The sequence below is a fragment of the Heteronotia binoei genome, chromosome 21 (genome assembly GCF_032191835.1).
Source record: "Heteronotia binoei isolate CCM8104 ecotype False Entrance Well chromosome 21, APGP_CSIRO_Hbin_v1, whole genome shotgun sequence".
Taxonomy (NCBI): Eukaryota; Metazoa; Chordata; class Lepidosauria; order Squamata; family Gekkonidae; genus Heteronotia; species Heteronotia binoei.
Genome location: NC_083243.1, coordinates 78,070,820 through 78,094,436, shown reverse-complemented (window position 1 = coordinate 78,094,436; position 23,617 = coordinate 78,070,820).

Sequence of the window (23,617 nt, the reverse complement as noted above, 5' to 3'; positions counted from 1 at the left end):
GTCCTCATCTTCATGAAGGGGGGAAAAGACAATCCAGGTAACTACCAACCCATCAACTTGACTTCTATCCCTGGAAAAGTTTTAGAACAAATCGTCAAACAGTCAGTCCTGGAACATTTAGAAAGGATGGCTGTGATTACTAAGAGCCAGCATGGGTTTCTCAAGAACAAGTCATGTCAGACTAATCTGATCTCTTTTTTTGAGAAAGTGACTACCTTGATCAGGGGAATGCTATAGAAATCGTTTATCTTGATTTCAGTAAGGCTTTTGATAAGGTTCCACATACTATCCTTGTTGACAAGTTGGTAAAATGTGGTTTGGATCCTGTTAACGTTAGGTGGATCTGTAACTGGTTGATAAATCGCACCCAAAGAGTGCTTGTGAATGGTTCCTCATCCTCTTGGAGAGGAGTGACAAGTGGAGTGTCTCAAGGATCTGTCCTGAGTCCTGTTTTGTTCAACATCTTTATAAATGATTTGGATGAAGGAATAGAGGGAATGCTTATTAAATTTGCAGATGGGTTGCAAATACAGAAGAAGACAGAAACAGGATACAGGGTGACCTTGACAGGCTGGAAAACTGGGCTAAAACCAATAAAATGAATTTTAAAAGGGATAAATGTAAAGTTCTGCATTTAGGTAGGGAACATTCAATTCATGGTTATAGAATAGAGGAGACTTGTCTTAGCAGTAGTATGTGCGAAAAAGATCTAGGGGTCTTAGTGGCAGTATGATGTGGTGGCTAAAAAGGCAAATGCAATTTTGGGCTGTATCAACAGAAGTATAGTGTACAGATCATGCAAAGTGATGGTATTGCTTTATGCTACTCTGGTAAGAACTCACCTGGAGTATTGTGTTTAGTTCTAGGCATCACATTTTAAGAAGGATATAGACAAGCTGGAACAGGTCCAGAGGAGGGCGACAAAGATGGTGAGGGATCTGGAGACCAAGTCCTCTGAAGAAAGGTTGAAGGAGCTAGGTATGTTTAGCCTGGTGGCTGAGAGGTGATATGATCACCATCTTCAAGTACTTGAAGGGCTGACATATAGAGGGTGGTGTGGAATTGTTTTCTGTGGCCCCAGAAGGTAGGACAAAAACCAGTGGGTTGAAATTAAATCAAAAGAGTTTCCAACTCAACATTAGGAAGAACTTCCTGAACGTTAGAGTGGTTCCTTAGTGGAACAGGCTTCCTCAGGAGATGGTGGGCTCTCCTTCCTTGGAGGTTTTTAAACAGAGTCTAGATGGCCATCTGACAGCAATGAAGATCCTGTGAATTTAGGGGGAGGTATTTGTGAGTTTCCTGCATTGTGCAGGGGGTTGGACTAGATAACCCTGGAGATCCCTTCCAACTCTATGATTCTATGAATTGGCATCAAACCATGGATGAAAACACAAATAAGGGGGAATGTGTGTGACTCTGCATTGGCCCTAGATCTCTGCAGATCTCTCTGTGCTCTTCCACCCTGCTTTCACCTATGCTACTTTTAATTTCTGTGGGCACATGCATGTTAAAGTGGGAATGCTCTGATTGTCAGGGTATATAGGCCACTTGGGTAACAGACACGTTTGCATTTTAATACAAGGTTTTTGCTTCCTGGCTTCATGCATTCCTTCTTTATATACTCACTAGTTATAAGGCCCATTGTGAAGAAAAATACAACGGGCTCTAGAAAGAGGCTCTGGGTGAATGCCCCCCACCCTTGCTGCTTTCCCACCCACCAAAGTGAAGGCATTCATCCCCCCCCCCCCCATCCCAAGGGGAGCTGATCTTTGTCATCTGGAGAGCAGTTGTAATTTTGAGTGATCTCCAGCCCTCACCTGGAGATGGGCAAAAGTTGGTTCCACAGGAAGAAATGGCATTGTACCTATCTGAGGCCTCACCCCTCCTCAAACTCCACTCTCACCACGCCCCACCCCCTAAATCTCCAGGAATTTCCTAACCTGGAGTTAGCAACCCTTTCTCTTTCCCTTTATCTGACCCCCTGACTTCAGCTTTCCATTGCCTCTTCCCCCCTGCCCCAGTTTCTACTTAGGAAAAGCAGTCTTTTTCCACGGGTGGGGAAAAACAATGCAGCTTACATCATTCTCCTCTCCCTCCTTTGATCTGCACAACAACCCTGTTTGGTAGGTTAGGCTAGAAGTCTGTGACTGGTCCAAAATCACCCCATCAGCTTCCACAGCAAGAACCTGGATCTAGCAAACCCCACTCTGAAGCCCTAACCCCTATGCCATACTGGCTGTAATGGGGGGCTGCTGCTGAACAGTAGCAAGCAGCCAGGCATAGGTTAGCCAACCCCCAGTTGGAACCTGAAGAGCTCCTGGGATCACAACTGAACTTCAGACAACAGATCTCTCTCCACATCCTGGAGAAAATAACTGCTTTGGAGGGTGACATTCCATTCACCTGAGGCATGTGCTAGGAGGCCTTTTGTGAGGCTGCAGTAACTCTGCAACCCTTTCTGAGGCTGGTTGATAGAGAGGACACAGAGAAGAGTTGGAGATGTGGCTGTCTCTAAGGTAAGACTGCTTTTGGCGCTTGGCTCAACCTTCCTGGACCTGCAGTGGATGGGGGAGAGCAGAGTCAGCCAATGCAAGGCCAAAGGGGATGACGGACGTGTGATGAGCCAATACTTGATGCCCCACAGGCCCACCCAGTCCCAATGTATCAGGTTGCTCCAGGGCTTTTTTTTGTAGAAAAAGCCCAGCAGGAATTCATATTAGGCCCCTGACACCAAGCTAGCCAGAACTATGTTTCTGTATGTTCCTGCTAAAAACAAAAACCTGGGTTCTATTTTGCCACCATGACGTGGGTTTTATTACTAAAGGATATATGTCCTGGTTCTTCCTGTGGCCTAGTTGTCTTCTGTGTCTGGGCTGTACCATTTCAGACTAGAGGTGAGGGGCTCTTCCATAAAAGCAGATATCTGTCCATAGAAAACCACCCTTCAGAGAGAAGGGTAATTTGGAAACTTCTGTATGTTGGCACACACTGGGCGTTTTCGCACTCACCTTCAGCCGGCGCGACCCCCCTCTTCACCGCGCAGGATCTGCGCGGATTTCGCACTAAAAGCCGCGGAGCAGCCTTTTGCGCCGGAAACTCCCGGCGCAAAAGCCGCTCAAACAGAAACTGCTTTTTGGCGGTTTCCGTTTGAGTGGCTTTTGCGCCGGGAGTTTCCGGCGCAAAAGGCTGCTCCGCGGCTTTTAGTGCGAAATCCGCGCAGATCCTGCGCGGTGAAGAGGGGGGTCGCGCCGGCTGAAGGTGAGTGCGAAAACGCCCTCTGACACAAGTGGCACAACACAGACACAAGTTTGCTACATCAGGGCCAGACAGAAATGATGAAAATTGTTCTGTTAAAGGCCAGTGGTGCCACAGAGTGGTGATTTGAATTGGGGCCATGCAGGACACAAACCAGGTTTCAACTTGTGCCAGGGGATGGAGAAGCAGAAAGAAGAGCACCCCAACACTGTCATGAAATTATCTGTCAAATTTTTATTCTGTCTTCTCAAAGAAGCTCAGGGGTCAGTACTTCCCTTCTCCATTTAATTTTCCCAGCAACCCTGTGAGATGGGTTATGGGGTGTGTGTGTGTCGGGGGGGTGGGGAGAGAGAGAGAGACTGGTCCAGAGTCACCCAGTGAACATCATGAATGAGGGAGAATTTGAACCTAGATCTTCTAACTCATAGTCTGACATTCTAATCACTACATCACTGTGGCTGTCGCCACACCACACCTACAGAACCATTATGAGGCATGGCTTTTTTGAGTCAAATATACAAGGAATACTAGAATACAATGGAGGGCAGACCTCTCGTTTATTAATCCAACACTTGTGGGGATAATTTAAGAAACCCAATTCACATAAATTATGTATACATTGATTGGAACAGTCTGTACTACATGTAATTCATCCCATACAAGTGGTATGTAACATTATGAATAAAAAGAAGCACTCCATTGCCACTAGCAGTATAAGATTCATAAACCTAAACATTCTTCTCCAGAAGAAGAAAAAATGTAGTCAAAAACCTCTTCCTGTGTGTACAAACCATAAAACAATGTGGTTATAACTGGCTATAACCCTATACATCGAATCAGCCAAGAACAAGTTTATGGTGAATAAACTGAAGCTATGCCAAGTTATGTCTTTTCACAGTTCTGCTTGTGTGGCTTTTATAATAGCTAATTATTAGAAGCCATTTGTGGTATCTCATGCTGTGTAAAATGTAAAGTACACAACTTGTGCATTACAGAAATAAAATGTCATCCAGTACAATACCTTGGAGTCAAAGGGGTCCAGGGTTGGCATTCCCAACTACCCAGGTAAAATTAAACTTTGCATCAGACGCTTCAGGAATTTTGGATAGCAAGGAGATTTTGGTTAACTGAGGTACATATAACGGTAGTTCTATTAAATGTGAACTGTGTAGTGCAATTACTAAAGTCCTGGTTTGGGTTAGAAAATGAAACCTGGACTCAAATTCCTGCTCAGGGCCAAGGACAAGTCACATGGCAGTCAAGGGTCATGTTTTCCCAACAACATTTTCTCCATGGAAAGTGGTTTGCAGGGGATACATTAGTGCTTAACCCTTCCCCTGCTCAGAAGGAACAGGATGTCACATTTGCTGCCACACCACAACTGGTGTTAACACAACAGATTTATTGGAGTGGGGCAGTTTTTGTCATACTAGCACGGAAGTGTGTAAACAATTTACAAAAGTTAAAGGACTTCATAGAGCAAATGGTAAACTATTTATCCTTATAGTCACCAAGAACCAGGTCCTCAGACTCACCTATCTCACATAGCAAAGGGGAGGGGAAATTAATGTAAGCCACTTGGGGTCCCCTATGGAGAAAAGAGCCAAGCATAAATAAATAAACAATCCACTGGCTTTCACTGTAACTGCTACAGTCTACATGTTTATGGCTTGTCTCCCAGAGCATCTCAGATCCCAAGGCGACTAACAACAGGTAGGTATAAAAACTTTTAAAAACCAATCTTGCTAGCAGAGTACTCCCCCTTTGCCCAGGATTGGGCTGCCCCCAAAGCTTTCCATAATAACCCTGGCTGCCTTACTACTGGAGTACTGGGAGGCAAGTAGCCCCCTGACCTCTTCTGGAAGACTGCTTCAGAGGTATGGGCAGCCCCTGAAAAAGCTCAAGGCCCAATTTTTGCCAAACATACCACAAGAGTGGCACTTTGCTAGGAAGAATGAAGCTGCTGCATGAGAACATGTAAGCAGATGTGATCATAAGAACATAAGAGAAGCCATGTTGGATCAGGCCAATGGCCCATCCAGTTCCACACCCTGTGTCACACGTGGCAAAAAAAAAACCCCAAGTACCATCAGGAGGTCCACCAGTGGGGCTAGAAGCCCTCCCACTGTGCCCCCCCCAAAAAAACTCCAAGAATACAGAGCATCACTGTCCCAGACTGAGAGTTCCAACAATAGGCTGTGGCTAGTAGCCACTGATGGACCTCTACTCCATATATTTATCCAATCCCCTCTTGAAGCTGACTATGCTTGTAGCTGCCGCCACCACCTATGGCAGTGAATTCCATGTGTTAATCACCCTTTGGGTGAAGAAGTACTTCCTTTTATCAGTTCTAACCCAACTGCTCAGGAATTTCATTGAGTGTCCACGAGTTCTTGTATTGTGAGAAAGGGAGGAAAGTAGTTCTTTCTCTACCTTCTCTATCCCATGCATAATCTTGTAAACCTCTATCATGTCACCCCACAGTCGACATTTCTCCAAGCTAAAGAGCCCCAAGTGTTTTAACCTTTCTTTATAGGGAAAAGTGTTCAAATCCTTTAATCATTCTAGTTGCCCTTTTTGGCACTTTTTCCAATGCTATAATATATTTTTTGAGGTGCAGTGACCAGAATTGTACACAGTACTCCAAATGAGGCCGCATCATTCATTTATTCAGGGGCATTATGATACTGGGTGATTTCAATTCCCTTCCTAATAATTCCCAACATAGTGTTGGCCTTTTTTATTGCAATCACACACTGTCTTGACATTTTCAGTGAGTTGTCTGCCACGACCCCAAGATCTCTCTCTTAGTCAGTCTCTGCCAGTTCACACCCCATCAACTTGTATTTATAGCTAGGATTTTTGGCCCCAATATGCATTACTTTGCATTTGGCCACATTGAACCTCATCTGCGCACCAGCCTCAACAGATCCCTTTGGAGTTCCTCACAATCCTCTCTGGTTCTCACCACCCTGAACAATTTAGTGTCGTCTGCAAACTTGGCCAATTCATTGCTCACTCCCAACTCGAAATCATTAATGAACAATTTAAAAAGCATGGGACCCAGTACTTAGGCCTGCGGCACCCCACTGCTTACCGTCCTCCACTGCGAAGACTGCCCATTTATACTCACTCTCTGCTTCCTATTAATTCGCCAGTTTTTGATCCACAAGAGGACTTGTCCTTTTACTCCATGATTCTCAAGCTTACTAAGGAGCCTTTGATGAGGAACTTTATCAAAAGCTTTCTGGAAGTCAAGGTAAACAACATCTATTGGGTCCCCTTTGTCCACATGTTTGTTCACCCCCTCAAAGAACTCTAACAGGTTAGTGAGACAAGATCTTCTCTTACAGAACCCATGCTTTCTCAATAACTTGTGTTCATCAATGTGCCTACTCATTCTCTCTTTGATAATGGTTTCCACTAACTTTCCCGGTATTGAAGTCAGACTGACTAGCCTGTAATTTTCCAGATCTCCTCTGGAACCCTTTTTAAAGATGGGGGTGACATTTGCTACCTTCCAGTCCTCCGGAATGGAGGCAGATTTCAATGAAAGATTACATATTGTCAGGAGTTCCACAGTTTCACCTTGAGTTCTTTCAGAACTCTTGGATATGTGCCATCCAGGCCTGGTGACTTATTAGTTTTTAGATCCTTTGTTCATGGGCCACAAGTCATGAAGGCCTTTAGAGGTGAGTAGCAGCACCTTGAGTTGGACCCAGCAGCCAATAGAGGAACATTAGAGTAGATTACAGGGTCCCCATCCAGTAGTCCCTCAATAACAAACTGGCTGCCTAATTTTTGCACCAGTTGCAGTTTGTGGATTGTTGAAGAGGATTTATACCCTACCTTCACTTGAAGTTTCAGAGCAGCTTACAGTCTCCTTTCCTTTCCCCTCCCCACATCAGACACCCTGTGAGATGAGGTTGGTGGAACAGAGAGAGCTGACAGAAACTGATCTTGAGAGAACAGCTCTGATAGAGTTATGACTGACCCAAGGTCATTCTAGTAGGTGCACGTGGAGGAGTGAGGAATCAAACCCACTTCTCTCAGATAAGAGTCTGTGCACTTAGCTACTACACCAAACTGTGCTCTTGTAGGGCACTCCCGTGACAGAAACATGGGTCAGTAGGACCAGATCAGCCGCCTGCAAAACAGCACTTTTTATTTTCTCCAGTAGGAGGCCAGGGCTCAGCAAGAATCAAGCTCTTGACAAAAGTCTTTTAGTGAAAGCTGCACACTATCAATTCCATCTAAAGCAGTGGCCCTTCCAAAGACCATCAATTCTGCCTTATCTTGACCACTGCATTCAGATACTGGGTCAGTACAGAAATAATCCACCTCTGGTTTATACCTAGTACAGCTGGGTGTCATCAGCATAGTGATTACAACCAAAGCTGGCCCTAGGGAACATAGCATCCGAGGCAGCCCCACCGCCACTCTCTGCTATGCCGCACCCCACTGTCCCCCCCCCTGCAGCACCTCCTCCCTCCCTTGTCCTTTCGTCACAACTTTAATGCCTGGGAACGGGTGCTGAAGCACCTGCTCCTGGGCTCTTTAAAGGCTGCCCCCTGCCAATCAGCTGATTGGCAGTAAAACCGCACCAGGGGTTGGTGGCTCTTATGCAGCCCCTCCGGCGTGCTCACGATCAGCGCCAGGACAGCAGCAGCAAGCAAGCTGCTGAAAGAGCAGCTGTGTCACTTTGTTCTCCCCACTTCCTTCCTGGATTGCATGGGGAGGAAGTGGGGAGGAGGCAGCAGTGCAGCCACTCTTTCAACAGCTTGCCTGCCGCTGTTGCCCCGGCATTGATCATAAGCATGCTGGAGGGGCTGCACAGGAGCCCCCAACGCAGTTTTACTTGCTGATCAGCTGATCGTGGGGGGGGGGTCAGTCTTTAAAGAGCCTAGGAGCATGGAGTTTCACCACCCGTTCCTGGACATTAAAATTTTGATGAAGGAGGGGGAGGAGGCAAATAGGGGTTTTCCTAGGAGGCGGGATGTGGGGAAGGCCAAATTCAGCACGCCTGCCCTGCCAGCACCCTAGGCAAATGCCTAGTTTGCCTAGTGGGCAGGCCAGCCCTGATTAAAACCTATTCCAAAATTGCAGACAATCTCATTAAAGGGCCTTACATAGATATTAAACAACATGGGAGGTAACACAGAGTCTCGTGGCACCCCCCTCCCTTCCATCTGTTCTGAAGAGGATGATTCATTGCACAAGGTACCTTGGAGTCCTTCATCAGTATGTCATGAGCATTTGACATTCCTTGGGAAGCTGTAACTGTATCAAGTCAGAAGAAGAGGAAGAACTATATCAACAAGATTAAAAGGCAAAGCAAATCAGCAATGTATCTGGTGAACGTACTTAGCAGCAATACTTGAGGCTTCCAGCATACAGGCCGATGGAAGTTGTATGTTATGTTTTCATATTTTTCTTTAGGCCTTGTCCAAATTGTAGCCAGAAATTCATGAAAAGTTTTGGGAAATTAGTGTCATATGAGCTCTGCAGCAGAAACAGAAGCAAGAAATGTGTGATCCAGATTCAAGTTAGCGGTGAATTGGAACTCTTTAAAATGTTGGTTTTATATGGCAAAATTCAGGCAAAGTAGTAGTCACATGCAGCTGCCTCATGTCCCATCAGACTACTGGTTCATCTAGAATTGACTATTGTGGCTTGGTGTGACTCTGCAGGTCTCAGGTAGTGTAAGGTCTGTCTCAACATTTGTTATCTGAGCTCCTTTGAGATACCTGGGAGTGTGTATAAGACTTGGTATGCAAATGAAAGAGATAAATATATGAAGATGCCAGTAGATATTTTAGTCAACGGGCAACAGAGGCAATGGTCTGGGCCCCCATGCTGTGGGGAAGGACTGACTATCCACACCCTGACCCCCAATGGAGAGGGGGGAGAAATAGAGCAGGCTCCCACTGCTGCCACTCATACCTGTTCCATCCAGGGCTTGGGCTGCCCACTCACCTGTTCCATCCAGGGCTGGGGCTGCCCACTTCCCTGTCTGGGATTCAGGCAGCTGGTTCAGTGGCAGCCACTTGTGCCTGCTGCATCCAAGGCTCCTCATGCAGATGGCTTCAAGTGATGGCTTCCCCTCATCTCACAAAGGTTGAGGACTGCATCCTACTTGGCCTCAGGGGGGGTAGGAGGGTCACCCACTTCCTTGGATGGGAAAAAAGTGAGGAGGAGGGAGCAGCAGTGGTGCCCTTTCAGGATGTGGTTCATTAGTGTGGCTGCTGGCCTGCCTGGGCGTTGAGTGAGGACGCAGCATGGTTTTACCCGGCAATCAGCTGATCCACGGAGGGGGGCGGCCTTTAGACAGCCTGGGGGTGGCGCTCAATCGCCCTTCCTGGCATGAAAATAGACCTGGGGTGGGGAAGGGGGGAGGAGAAGCTGCAGGGTGGTGCCATGCCACTGGAAGGGGGCGCTGCCACGGGTGGAGGAGGCATGGGGGGTGTTGCTGCAGGGGGGAGGCACGGGGGCACTATGGAGGGGGGCGGCAGACCACCAGTCTGCCTAGGGTGCCATGCACCATCGGGCCGGTGATGGTGGGGTAACAGCAGTGATTTGGAGAGCCCATCCTAGACTTTTGCCCAGGGCACCAGAATCACTACACAGCCCTGGAAGGTGCCACACACAAACACAGACACACAGACAAACACACACAATATTTTTATTTCAATTTTATATTTTTATAAAGCAAAATAAAGCAAGGCAAAGCGATGGTATTTAACATCATACAGAACACATAAAAGATATGGGGGAACCCATATATTAAAAAAAAAATCAGACATGAGTCTAGGCTAAAGTAAGGGTGTGCATTCGGTTTGGCTGAACCGCATAGACCACAAAATCACCCCTGATTCGGAAGTATACGGCACCATATACTTCCGATTCCATTTTCAGGCCATTAAATGGGAGCCGTATATGGCTCCCCGTATACTTCCATATAGATATTCGGAAGTATACGGAAGTCAATGGAAAAGGCAGGAAAGGAGCTTCTGCAGCCTCAGGGGAGCTGCTTGCTTCCTTTCCCGCCTTTGGAAGCCTTTTCCCGCCTCTCCCATAGCCTCCCTGGGATCAGGGAGGGAGGGGGAGGGGGACAGGAGCCCCAGCAGCCAATCCAAAGCATGCATTTGCAAAATGCATTGCAAATGCATGCTTTGAAGGGCTTTTGTGTAGCTGATGGCTGGGCTAATCCCTCAGCCATCAGCTACATTGTTGTTCTTTTGTTCACTTGAGTATCCAAGGAAACAGTGTTCTCTGGCCGATCACAGAGCAGTGCTATTTTTTGAAACTGCTCTGTGTAGGGTCAGAGTCTGCCTGGCTGGACTCCATTCCATTGCTGTTGTGTTTTGTGTTGGTGTGAGAGAGAGACTGTGCTGCGCTGGCCCTTGGCCTCAGCTGCTGCTGCTCTCAAGCCTTTCCTGACCTGCCTTGAGAAGAGAAGATGTCTAAGGTAAGACAGTCTTGGGGTTCTTGTTTTTATTTTAGTTAGTAAAAGGACTTTTTAAGACTCAGAGTCCCTTTACTTATCCAGATTTGGGTCGGTGAGTACTGGGTAGCTTATTTGGGGTTAGGGGGTTCTGCTGGGGGTGGGGGCCTGGGGTGGGGGGTTTGCCAATTTGCCCATATCTTACTTTTAAAAGTGCAGTGTCCTTTTACTTTTCTTGATTTGGGTGGCTTGGATTTCTTGGGGTTAGAGTGAAGATTTTTGGGAGGGGGGAGGGTTGGTAAAGTTCCTGTATTGTTAAAAAGTTTTTTACTGTTTTAAAAGGATTCTGTGTTTGATTTGTTGCTGCTGTGTTGTGCTGCTGTTGTTCCTTTTCTCTTCTGGTTCTGGTTCTTGGGGGGGGGTGCTGTTTGGTCTAATTTTCATTGTTTAAAAGGCCACTTTTTTAACAGTTGAGTTTCTTGGCCTTCTCCTGTTGTCCCTTTTCCTGATTCTGGTTTGTGAGGGGAGGGGCGGGGGAAGCTGGCACCTGGGTGAGAGACCCAGAACCAGCAGGCTTGTTGTGCTTGGCCAACTCTCCCCATGTTGTTTGGGGCAGGGCTGGAGAGCTGGCATCTGTAGATTGTGTGTTCTGTGGCAGGGAAGCTGGCACCTGGGTGAGAGACCCAGAATCAGCAGGCTTGTTGTGCTTGGCCAGCTCTCCCCGTGTTGTTTGGGGCAGGGCTGGAGAACTGGCATCTGGGTTTGCTGCAGCCAGGTCTGCAGAACAGATCTTGAGCAGATTGTGTTTTGTTTGGCAGTAATGTTGGCAATTGGGTTTATATTGGTTCCAGGCCTGCAGGGTTCATAGAGTAGATAGAAAGATGTAGTGCATTTGGGTCCTATAGAGATTATCTGGTGTGAAGTTAGGTTTATTTATTTTTATTTTTATTTATCTGGGATTTATATCCCGCCCTTCCCACCGAGTGGCTCAGGGCGGCTTACAACATATATAAAACTAACATAAAAATAAATTACACTTTAAAATTAACATTTCATAAGAAATAATTAAAATCCAACATTTGTTATAAAGGTTTGGCTTTGGGTGCCCCAGGAATTGGACCCCCTAGTCCAATATTTTTTTTGGCCTTGTGGGTTTTGTGTGGGACAGTGCCCTGAAGCTGCACAGCAGTTTGGGGGGCTCTCCTCAAAACCTCCTGCTCCCCAGAGCCACTTTTCCCACGGCAATTACAGTGGAATGGGACCCCCTGGCCCAATCTTTTTGGGACTTGGATGATTTGTAGGGGAGAGTCCCTTGAAGGTCCCTTGCAAATTTGGGGGCTCCCCCTCAAACCCCCTCCCCTCCAGGCGGCTTCCAATATACCCTATTTTGCCATTGATTTCAATGGCCATAGGGTATAATGGGGCCGTATATTCGGAAATAGCCGCGTATCTACCATATATGCGGCTATTTCGAGTACGGAAATAGGAAATATATGGTATTCCGTATCTTTTTGGCCCCGTGTATTTCCGAATCCATGTAATTCTGTTGTTGTTTTTTTGCACACCCCTAGGCTAATGGTGCCTTATGGCCTTTCCTAGCACTCACAGATCCTTGCAACTGTGTTAAAACTTCTTTTCTACAATTTTTCCAGTGGGGGGAAGGGGAGGAGGGAAATGGGGAAGGGCGTGAGATGTCTTCTTCTGTTTACCAACTCCAGATATTCCTCAGGTAGGATCCCCTGTCTTCATTTTATCTCCTTAACAGAATATGCTCAGTGTTGATCACATGAATCTACTTTATGCTGAGTGAGAGCATTGGTCCATCAAGGTTATTATTATCAATTTCAACTGACAGCTGGTTTCTAGGGTCACAAATGCAAGTATTTCACATCACTTCCCACCTGATCCTTTTAAGTTGGAGATACCAGGGGTTGAATCTGGGGCCTTCTGCATACCAAGCAAATGGTCTGCCGTTGGACCATGACCCTTCCCCACAGCTCACTATTTTAAAAATTCCTGTTTTATATTTCCATAGAGTGATCCCCAGGATACAGATGTTCAGCAAAAATGTCCCGGAGTGCTCTTTGACATTATGTCTTTGCATCTCAAAGAAATTCTCTTCTTCCTTCTTGCTACCATGAACCACCTTTGTGTTTCAAGCTCATGAGCACTACAAATGGGTAAATACCCCTCTGGGAGATGTCAGTCAAGAACTTTTCATAAAGACAGGATTTAATGTTATCTATCCTGTGCTGGAGTTTTTATGTGATAATGGAAGTGTTCATGTTGATAGACATTTTAAATTAAATGATTTAATAAAATCTGAAATTATTGTATACTGTCTCTTTTAGAACTACATTATATTCTGCAAAATAATGATTTCTTTATTAGAGTTTTTATTCACTATTCACTCAGAGCATCTCACTTGGAGTCCTATTACAATACATATAAAATCCTACTTTGATACATCAAATAATTAACTATTAACTTTAAAAGCCTGCCCAGGGAAAAGGCAAGATCTCTAAGTAGTAGCTTCTTTTAAAGGCATCAGCATATATAAAATCCTACTTGTTGTGCTTGGCCACAACATATAAAATCCTACTTTGATACATCAAATAATTAACTATTAACTTTAAAAGCCTGCCCAGGGAAAAGGCAAGATCTCTAAGTAGTAGCTTCTTTTAAAGGCATCAGCAGGCAAGTGGTGGAGCTGAGCAGATGGAGAAGGAGGAGGAGAAGAAGATTTAATTTATACCTTGCCCTTCACTACTGAAAAAGGGTCTCAGAGTGGCTTACAATCTCCTTTACTGACCCCTCCCCACAACAGACATCCTGTGAGTTAGGTGGGACTGAGAGAGCTCTGATGGAGGCTGCTCTTGAGAGGAACCACTATACCAAAAAGCTCAGCCTAGATGGCAAAGTCTCCCCAGCTCTAGTTCAGGGAGGGAAACTGGTTGATATTCCCCTCAAAACTAAAAGAAAAGTACTATAAGAACATACAGAGGATGCTCCTGGAAATGGAGAAGAAAGAAGTATTTGCAGAAGACTTTACCAAACATAAACTTGTAAGTTCAGAAGTCATTTGTGTATAAATCTGATATTCTAATATATCAAAATGTCAACAGATTGAACATAAGTAGCAAGACCTAAACTCTCATCTGTAATAACACAAGCTCTTATCATGCTTCTATATGTGTGGGGCTCCTAGTCCAGCATGATGATGATAATAATAATAATAATAAATTTTATTTATATCCCGCCCTCCCCACCTCGGCAGGCTCAGGGCGGCTAACAACATTTTATAAAAACATACAATATTAGATAAAAACCATTAGATTTAACAATATAAAACATTAAAACATTAAACTTAATAACATTAAAACCAATCCAATAAGTACAGTTATTCAGCGGTATAGGTCTTCAAACCGCATTGGCGGATCTTTAATTACCGATCTTCTTAGCAGTCCAAGTGTGCAAGTTTAAAAAGGGTGGTCTTGCAGGCCCTGCGGAACTGATCAAGGTTCCGCAGGGCCCGCACCTCCTCGGGGAGTCGGCTCCATAGGGTAGGGGCCGCGATTGAAAATGCCTGTGCTCTAGTATTCTGGTATTTAATCTCCTTCGGCCCAGGGATGGTCATTAGGTTTTTCCCGGCTGACCTCAGTGTTCTCTGGGGTTCATACGGGGAAAGACGGTCCCTCAGGTAGGCAGGTCCTCGGCCATATAAGGTTTTAAAGGTAATGACCAACACTTTGTACTGGACCCGGTATATAATCGGCAACCAGTGCAGTTCACGTAGCCCCGGCCGTATATGTTCCCGTTTTGGGAGTCCCAACAACAGCCTGGCCGCCGCGTTCTGCACTAGCTGCAGTCTCCGAGTCCGGCACAGAGGTAGCCCCAAGTAGAGGGCGTTACAGTAGTCTAGTCTTGAGGTGACCGTTGCATGGATCACTGTTGCGAGGTCCCGGCACTCAAGGAAAGGGGCCAACTGCCTTGCCTGCTTCAGATGGAAGAATGCTGACTTGGCGGTGGCTGCTATCTGGGCCTCCATCGATAATGAAGGCTCCAGTAAAACACCCAGGCTCTTTGCCTGGTGCGCTGCTTTCAATAGCGCACCATCGAAGGCCGGGAGAGCTATTTCCCTTCCCAGAGCGCCGCGACCCACGCAAAGGACCTTTGTCTTCGCTGGATTCAGCTTCAGACCACTCAGCCTGAGCCATGTCGCAACAGCCTGTAAGGCCCAGTCGAGATTCCCTGGAGTGGGGTTGGGCCAGCCATCCATTAGTAGATAGAGCTGGGTGTCATCTGCATATTGATGGCAACCCAGCCCAAACCGCCGGGCAATCTTGGCAAGGGGGCGCATATAGATGTTGAACAACATCGGGGAGAGCACTGCTCCCTGAGGCACCCCACAATCCAGTGTGCGCCTCCGGGACCGCTCACCCCCAATAGCCACCCTCTGTCCCCGACCCAGGAGAAAGGAGGAAAGCCATTGCAAGGCCGACCACTCAACCCCAATGTCGGCGAGGCGGCGCGTCAGTAGCCGATGGTCGACTGTATCAAATGCAGCCAACAGGTCTAACAGCATCAGCACCCCAACGCCGCCTCGATCCAGTTGCCGTTGGAGGTCATCTACCAAGGCGACCAACACCGTCTCCGTCCCATGGCCCGGTCAGAAGCCAGACTGACATGGGTCTAGGATAGAAGCGTCATCCAGAAACCTCTGTAGCTGCAACGCCATGGCCCTCTCAATAATTTTACCTAAAAACGGTAAATTAGACACCGGACGGTAGTTCGCCAATTCGGCCGGGTCTGCTGTAGCTTTTTTCAAGAGAGGGCGGACCAAGGCCTCTTTCAGAGGTGTTGGAAAATGCCCCTCTAGGAGGGACCTGTTTATGATGTCCCGTAAAGGACATCTAAGCTCCCCCTGGCAAGATTTAATCAGCCAAGAGGGGCAAGGGTCCAGATCGCATGTTGTCGGGCAAGCAGCAGAGAGGATTGTGTCGACTTCCTCCAGGCTGAGCGGGTCGAAGTGGTCCAGCACTAAACCCGAAGACAGGCACGGAGCCTCAATTTCACTCACTGTATCCAAAGTGGTAGGCAGGTCTTGGCGGAGCAACGAGATTTTATCTGCAAAATATCTCGCAAATGCCTCACAGCCTATTTCTAATTCTCTAACATTTGGTTTGCCTTGTGGCAGCGTTATAAGATCCCCAATTATTCTAAATAATTGTGCTGGGTGCGAGTTTGCAGATGCAATCTTGGTTGCAAAGTAATCTTTCTTTGTAGCCTTGACTGCCATCTCATAAGACTTCATAAACGTTCTGTAGGATGTTCTCGTTGCTTCATCCCGAGTATGCCTCCACTGCCTCTCTAGTCGTCTGAGCCCTTGTTTCAGCTGGCGCAGCTCCAAGGTATACGATGGAGCCAGCTTCGTACGAGGGCGTAGAGGACGCCGGGGTGCAATTTCATCGATAGCCCTGGACAATTGGCCCTGCCAGATTTCCACCAGGTCATCGAGGGAATTGCCAGTGGGCCAGGGATCCCTCAGGGCCGTTTGGAACCGTTCCGGGTCCATCAGGCCCCGAGGGCGAGCCAAAATAGGCTCTCCGCCCATACAGTCTATTTGGTAGGCAGTTGTCCACAGTTCTGTCCTATAGCCAGGCTCATAAATGAACTGTGTAACTAGATGGATAGGATTCTGTGATTCTTTTATTCCCAGCATGTACAGATTTTCCATGTCATCAGTGGTCCAAAGAGCTGCTGACATTTAACAAGGTAAGAATGCTGACGGTTCAGGTAATGTTTGGAGGGTTTTATTGACCTCTTTTTCTGTCAGTTTGTTAGCAGCACTGAGCAAGGTAGGCAAATCTCCTGGCAAACTCTTGAGACAGAAAACATCCAGTAAAAAGATATTCTTCTCCCCAGCTGCTTTCAAACTGCCAGCAGGTCTTTTCTCAGTAACTCAAGGCCTTATGCGGAGACAGAGGCTAGGTTTAGCCATAGTCTGTACCTTTTTATCCTTATTTTGGGTTCCATATATTCAAAATGCGCTGATCCAGATGGCCCGAGCTAGCCAATTTTATCAGACATGGGAAGCTAAGCAAAGTCAGAGCTGGTTAATACTTGCATGAGAGACCACCAAGGAAGTTCAGGGTCACTATGCAAAGGCAGGCAATAGCACAAAGCTTCACTGCACTTTTAAAACCCTATGGGGTGCCATAAATGAGCTATGACTTGGCATCACTTTCCAGCACCACCATATTAAAAATAAATAGGAAAAAACCCCATATGTTTCTTTCCTTTTGTACATGGGGGTTACCATGAATAAATTAGCAGAGAATCTGAGATAGGAACTGGGAATTCTTGGCCAAAATCCAGCTAAGCATTTCAAAGCCCATATAGATTTTAGTGGAGCAGCTAAAGAAACTCTGATTGAAACACCTGGGCCTAAGAAAGCACTGCTTTGCATAGTTTAAAGCCTTTCAGAAAACCTGAGATGTGTAAATTGAACATTCATATATTGATCTATTATCTGTGAAAGGTGCAATTCTGTGGAATAGAGGAGCTGCTGTCAGCTGAAACTTTGAGGGGATGTTGTAAATTATTTTCATCAGTTTATCCTCCCCTTCTGCCTTGAAGTACAAGCAGCCTCAAAAGTTCTCTCCATCCATGTTATCCTCACAAAAACCCTAAGAGGCTGTTTAGGCTGAGAAAGAAGGTCTTGAACTTCATGGCTGCATGAGAACTTGAACCCAGATCTCCTCAGTCCTAATCCAACAATATATTATGCAATATTAAGTACAAATAAACAAGTTGGTGGGCAGTGGTATCATATCAGACAAAAACAATTCATAATTACTTTGTTGAACTCACTGCCAGCTGCTGTAATAATATCAGGCAATTACACCAGTTCATAGAGGATAGTACATTAATGGGTTTTAACCATTATGGTAAACAGAACCTCCATGCCCAGAGTCAGTTTACCTCTGATGCTTGCTGTGGGAGGCAACAACAAAAAGAGGCTTTGGCCTCTGTGTTTCTGCTTGCAAACCACGTGCTTGACTGCTATGAGGAACAGAACGCTGGACTAGGTGGTGTTGGTTTGATCCTAAAGTGCTCATACTGTTAAGTAAGCCCTGGACTGAAGGTGTGCCCAGCCCCACTCTGACAACTGATTCCAAGATCCTCCTTTTCTCCAGCCCTGAATACTCTGCAAGGATGTAAACATAACAGTACGCGTATAACCTTCCCTTGCATTCATGGGTTTGTGGATTGAGCCCAAAGTACTCATAGGACTGAGTTGCAAATGTGTGAATATGTATAGGACCTTTTGAGATCAGGCATGCTGCTCTGTTAAGTTACAGAAAGGTGAAAGACAGATTCTAGAATACCCTGGATTTCCCTTTCACACTGCCTTTTTTTGTTCCTTCTCTGCATAACTGCTTCTGCTCCAGTAACTAAACTTGAACTCCTTACCTGTTGTCCTGTCCTCCTTCCCCATCTCTGCCACTGAACTTTCTCTCACCCCTCAGTAGCTTGTAAAAAATCCATTAACCTAATGAGTCTGGGTTTATTGTCACCTGGCACTGTGTACAGTTCATCTGAGAGCACGAAAAACAAAATAGAATTTTGTCCATTATGAGCTGTTTAACATTTACAGTGGATGTAAACCTTTAAGACCTAAAGTGCAGCTAGGATGGTTGTTGACTGTGTGACAGGGGTAGGCTGAAAATTTAATGAGACCCCACCCAGTTTATCTTTTGAATCTGCAAAAAGTTTGTCTAATGGAGGGAGGGGAAGAAACAAAGATTATTTCAATTATGTAATAGAATATGAACTTCAAAAAACAGAGGCAAAATAATAATTGCTGAGCCTGACAGCCAAGGACCTATGAGCTTCATAGCTACCAAGAACTTTAGTTAACTGTCTTAAGGTAGAATTACATGAAGAGATGACTGAAAAACCATTAGATTAGCTGCTATTAAACTCTGTCTGTTGGCTATACCTGTTTTTAGTTTATGATGTTTTAGTATCATTTTAACCTACCTTGAGCCGTGTTTCAGAGAAAGGCCAGTTAAAAAGACTGTAGATATGACTTTGAAACAACCTTTAAAAAAAGATAAGTCATAAACTGTTAACTATTAATTTCTGTAGTAGTTCCAACAATATACGTGCAACATTCCAGATGTCAAATACTATCTGCAGCTACATGTCTTCTTTTGCACAGTGAAACAGAATAGCATCGTATGTCATCTTTTGAAGACTGTATGTTATTAATTTGCCCAATACCAAGAATGGCTAGTATTGAATAGAGCCATGAGGATTTTGAGCAGGATGGGAAAATGTATTTTATTGTCACATGAGAGCAGGCTTCTGGGGCTTCACACTAAGTAGAATTAATACTTGCCCTAGGGTTCCAGGAGAGTGCTTTCAGAGCTATTTTCCAAACTCATTCAAATTTTGTAAATTCATATTTAATGGGAGATTTTCATACAAAGTGCTACCAAGTCAATGTAGTCCAGTTTCTGCTCTAAGCACCTTTCTATTCTGTTATCTTCTGTGCATTTGAGGACGTGCCTTATGTAGATGCCAGTTTAAATCACTGGGCCATGGTTACACAAGGGCTTTGTTTGAACACTACCCTGGATTACTCTGGTCACCTTTCATCTTCCATGTAAAGTTCAAAGAACACAAAGCGGGGTTTCTTAAATTGGTGACTGCCTGGACTTCCATTTCTGTAACAAAATCCTCTCCGAATGTGTTTGTGTGCTGGTGAAGAAGGAGGGAGAGCTGTCAGGATGTCTTGCCAATGAAAAGGAGGAATTGAAATGAAAAAGTTCCTCCTGGCGTGCAAAATTGAGACATAATCACTGCTCTCCATAACTAGCTGTTATTTCAGGACGGGTGCGAGCCAGAGGAGCAGAGGCTTCTTGGCTGAGGAACAGACTCCCCTGCTCCCCATTCCTGTCTCACCCTTGGGAGGCGAGTGTGTGTGAGGGGAAGATTAATCCACTGTCGGTGTGGATTAATGCTGACAGGAGGGCCTGGACCGTGACAAGATAGATGACATGGTTACACGGCACTGCGTGAGAACCCTGCCCCCTTGGAGCCAGCACTGTTTTCGTTGCGTGACTGCCTTCCTTCTCCCTTCCAGCCGGCTTCCACCATGTGACAGGCTCTGCTTAACTCTTTGCTTTCCATCTGCAAGAGAAGAGAGGCAGCAAAAGATACTGGGGAAACTGTCACCAGCCTCTAAGAACCATCAGGTACTGGGAATTTGAATGTCTTGTCAGTGATTCCATCTGTAGGACTGACTTTGTTCTTTAGGCCTGCCCTGACCATAACATGCAGAGGCCCAAGGGAGCTGTAAACTTTCAGGACTAACTTCCTAGCAGTGGGAGGCTTTCTCAGATCCTGAGCTGCTCTGAAAACCATTAAGCCTACACATGTGCATGGAGCTGAGGCTAGCATCTGGATATGTGAAACCCACATTCAAATTACCACTCAGCTATGTGCACCAGGAAAGGCAAATCACTGATCAGTGAAGTCAGGCCACCATCGTAACAATATTTATTAAAAACACAGGTTCTAGGGTTCTTAACTAGGGTTAAACTAGTGTCCTTGAGATGGGTGAGCCCACAAATGCAAGCATATATTTACAGACCCATAATTGCTCTTTTGCAGAGGTGAACTGAGAGCATACTAGTACTTTTGCGCAGCTTCCATTCATTTAAATGGGGCTTATGCAAGATACCTTAGCGGATTGTGCCCAGCCTACCTAATGCTTCTAATACTCTGACCATAAAGGAGAAAAATGGGGAAAGGTCCAACTCTGCCCTACCTCTGGCAGCTCAAATTCAACACCACAGTTTTAAAGCTCTCTCTGATGCCATCTCATAATGCAGCTTTCTCTTTCTACTCCTCTGACCTACAGGTCTTCAGTAGTATCTGTCAGACCCAGCTGCTAAATGCCCTCATTATTATTCCTTCACAACCATGGAAGAAAAATAAAATTTAGCAAAATGTGCTCATGACACCATTTAGTATATAGATGCAGTTATACATAGTCATGACAACTGCCCAAAGAAAGTGTGCAGAACTGGTAAAAAGCCTCTGATCAGATATAACAGAGGACCACAAACTGACACTAGACTGAGTGGGTTTGCCAGCAAATCAGGGGCTCGCCTGGATTGCTTGGGCAGAGAACTGGTCCCTGTGTGTCGGTCTAAATGGTCCGGTGTGCCACAAGCTTGCCTACCCTGCCCCCCTGGCTCCAGTAAATCAATATGTGTGGCTGTAAACATAATACAGTTGTAATGCAAGCGTTCATCTGCTGATTGTAGCCCATTATTGGCAAGATTAAAAGATAGATGGCATGCCTTAGCATATCCTCTATATTTACACCCATTAAGCCCACATATGGAAAAAATTAGCATATGCTTCTGAAAGCTGGGCAAAGAACTAGACTTTACTGACCACACACAGTGTCAACTCCAGCCAACTCCTTGCCCACAAGCTTGTTACCAAATGTGGGTTTTCTTTTCTAGAAATAAGAGAACAGATTTCTCAACAATCCAAGACAACTCGTTTGTTCCTCCAACTGGGAGTCTGGCTCAGTTCCTCTGGCCCTGTGGTTCATCCACATCTCACGTATTTTAGGCAGCATTTTAATTTGTGTACAACATGCTAATTGCACAGTCATTGGTGCTGCCAGTTTTTCAGGCTGTGTACAACAGATGTGAGACCCCCAAAGAGTGGCAAGCAGGGTATTCGTGACTGGTAACTCATCCAATGTACCAAAAACAGTTTGGGTCAGTCCAGGCAGCAGGATGCTTCCTCTCCGTTCCAGCTGTCGAATAATTTGGGGGGGGGGGATGCAAAACCATTTGCAAAGAATAAAGTTTTGATTAGTCCAACCACTTCAGACTTTTCCACTTCCCACCTTCTAGTCCTCAAGAACTCCTTTTGTTGTTGTTCAGTCGCACAGTTGAGTCCAACTCTTTGCGACCCCATGGACCACATCACACCAGGCCCTCCTGTCTTCCACCATCCTTCGAAGTCTGCTCAAATTCATGTTAGTCACATCAGTAAGCTGTCCAGCCATCTCATCTTTTGCTGTCCCCTTCTTCTTTTGCCTCCGTCTTTCCCAGCATCAGGGTCTTCCCCAGTGAGTGCTCCCTTCTCATTTGGTGGCCAAAGTATTTGAGCTTCAGCATCTGACCTTCCAGGGAACAGTCAAGGTTGACTTCACTTAGGACTGACTGATTTGATCTTCTCGCAGTCCAAGGGACTCTCAAGATTCTTCTCCAGCACCACAGCTTGAAAGAACTCCTACAGCAATACAATTAGTGTCATGCAGGTACTGTCTAAAGTCTTGCAAATAAGGAGTCTTTCAAATTAATCACAGTTAGGGTTCAAACCATGTTGATTATCTGGGCTGCCACTTGAAAACAAACAAGCACTATGTGCATGGGCAGACTGGGTTAACAATTGTCCTGGAGCAAGTTGAATTAAGAGGGCCTCGCAGTGCCAGCTGGTCTGCTCAACTCAGACCTGGGCTGCACCAGCAATGAGAAGAAATATAGTCATCACTATTGTGAGCCACATTTGAACCAAGTGGATGTTTTGAGCTGCTGCTGCCACCAAGCTGCCAGTGGCCCACCATATACTTCACTGCTAAGTTAAAAGACCAGTCCACCCATCACCACCTGCATTGTTTGTAACCTCTATCACAGCCAGACAGCTAGTCCCAAATTCCAAATTGCACCAAATTCCGCCACTGGAAAAGAAAAGACAGCTCAACTGCAAAGCCCTCTGGGATGGGTTGCTGCTACAAATTAGATGCACCAGAAAGAAGCTTCTCAGAAGGTAGGGACAATATAACTGCTGAACCTACATAATTTTATTGGCCCCACAATTGCCTTCATGTACATTGGTCAGCAGACAAGACTTTGAGCTAGCTGAATGTTCTGCACCTAAATAGTAATTAACATCATCATGGTACCCTGTTATGCTGTGTTTATTTCCATAACACTGCTCCTTTCAAGAGATTTTCTGTGATATCTCAGGCCTAGAGCATGGAAAATCAAAAATAGGTACCTCAGAATTTATGAACAAATAGACAACGTGTAAGCTTGGGATGTTCGGCGAGGGAAATCCTTTCACAGGTCATACTGTAGTTCTGAGTAATGGAAGTTCTAGGACTAGCGCTCCCTGGGCTTTGTTTCCTTTGCACAAGAGCACACTGAGAGCCCAGGGTATTGCTTGTAATATTTGTATCCAACAAGGCAGGAGTTCCACAACATCACATTAGATCCCAAGAAGAATCCCTGAAACTGGTATGTGTTAGTGGCTGGCTGCGAGGCTGATATTGTGAAAGTGATAAACATGCTTTACCAGCTATATGCGTCATGTGGGCTTTATCTGACCAGTTGGCTGCCCAAAGTGTACATCTATGGTCATTTGTGCATCGTCTCCCAATGCATATGTTAAGATCTTGTGTGCATGTGGGAGATTAGCAGCAGTCTCATAGTACTCTTGAATGCACACAAGTATTCATGTTTTGTGTATTTTTATATACTTTGTGGAGGCAAAATCCATCAGAAGAGAAGTTGGATTTATACCCTGCCCTTCACCTGGAGCTTACAATTTCCTTTGCCTTCCCCTCCCAACAACAGACACCCTGTGAGGTAGGGTGGGGCTGAGACAGCTCTTTCAAGAACTGCTCTGGAGAGAACAGTTCTTTCAAGGATTGTGACTGACCCAAGGTCACAGCAACAGCTGCATGTGAAATGTGGGGGATCAAACCCAGTTTTCCCAGATTAGAGTCACACTCTTAACCAACACAGCAAACTGGCTCTCAGTTTTAAAAGGTTTCATTTCTTGCAGGGAGATCAAAGTCCACTATACCTGCTCTGA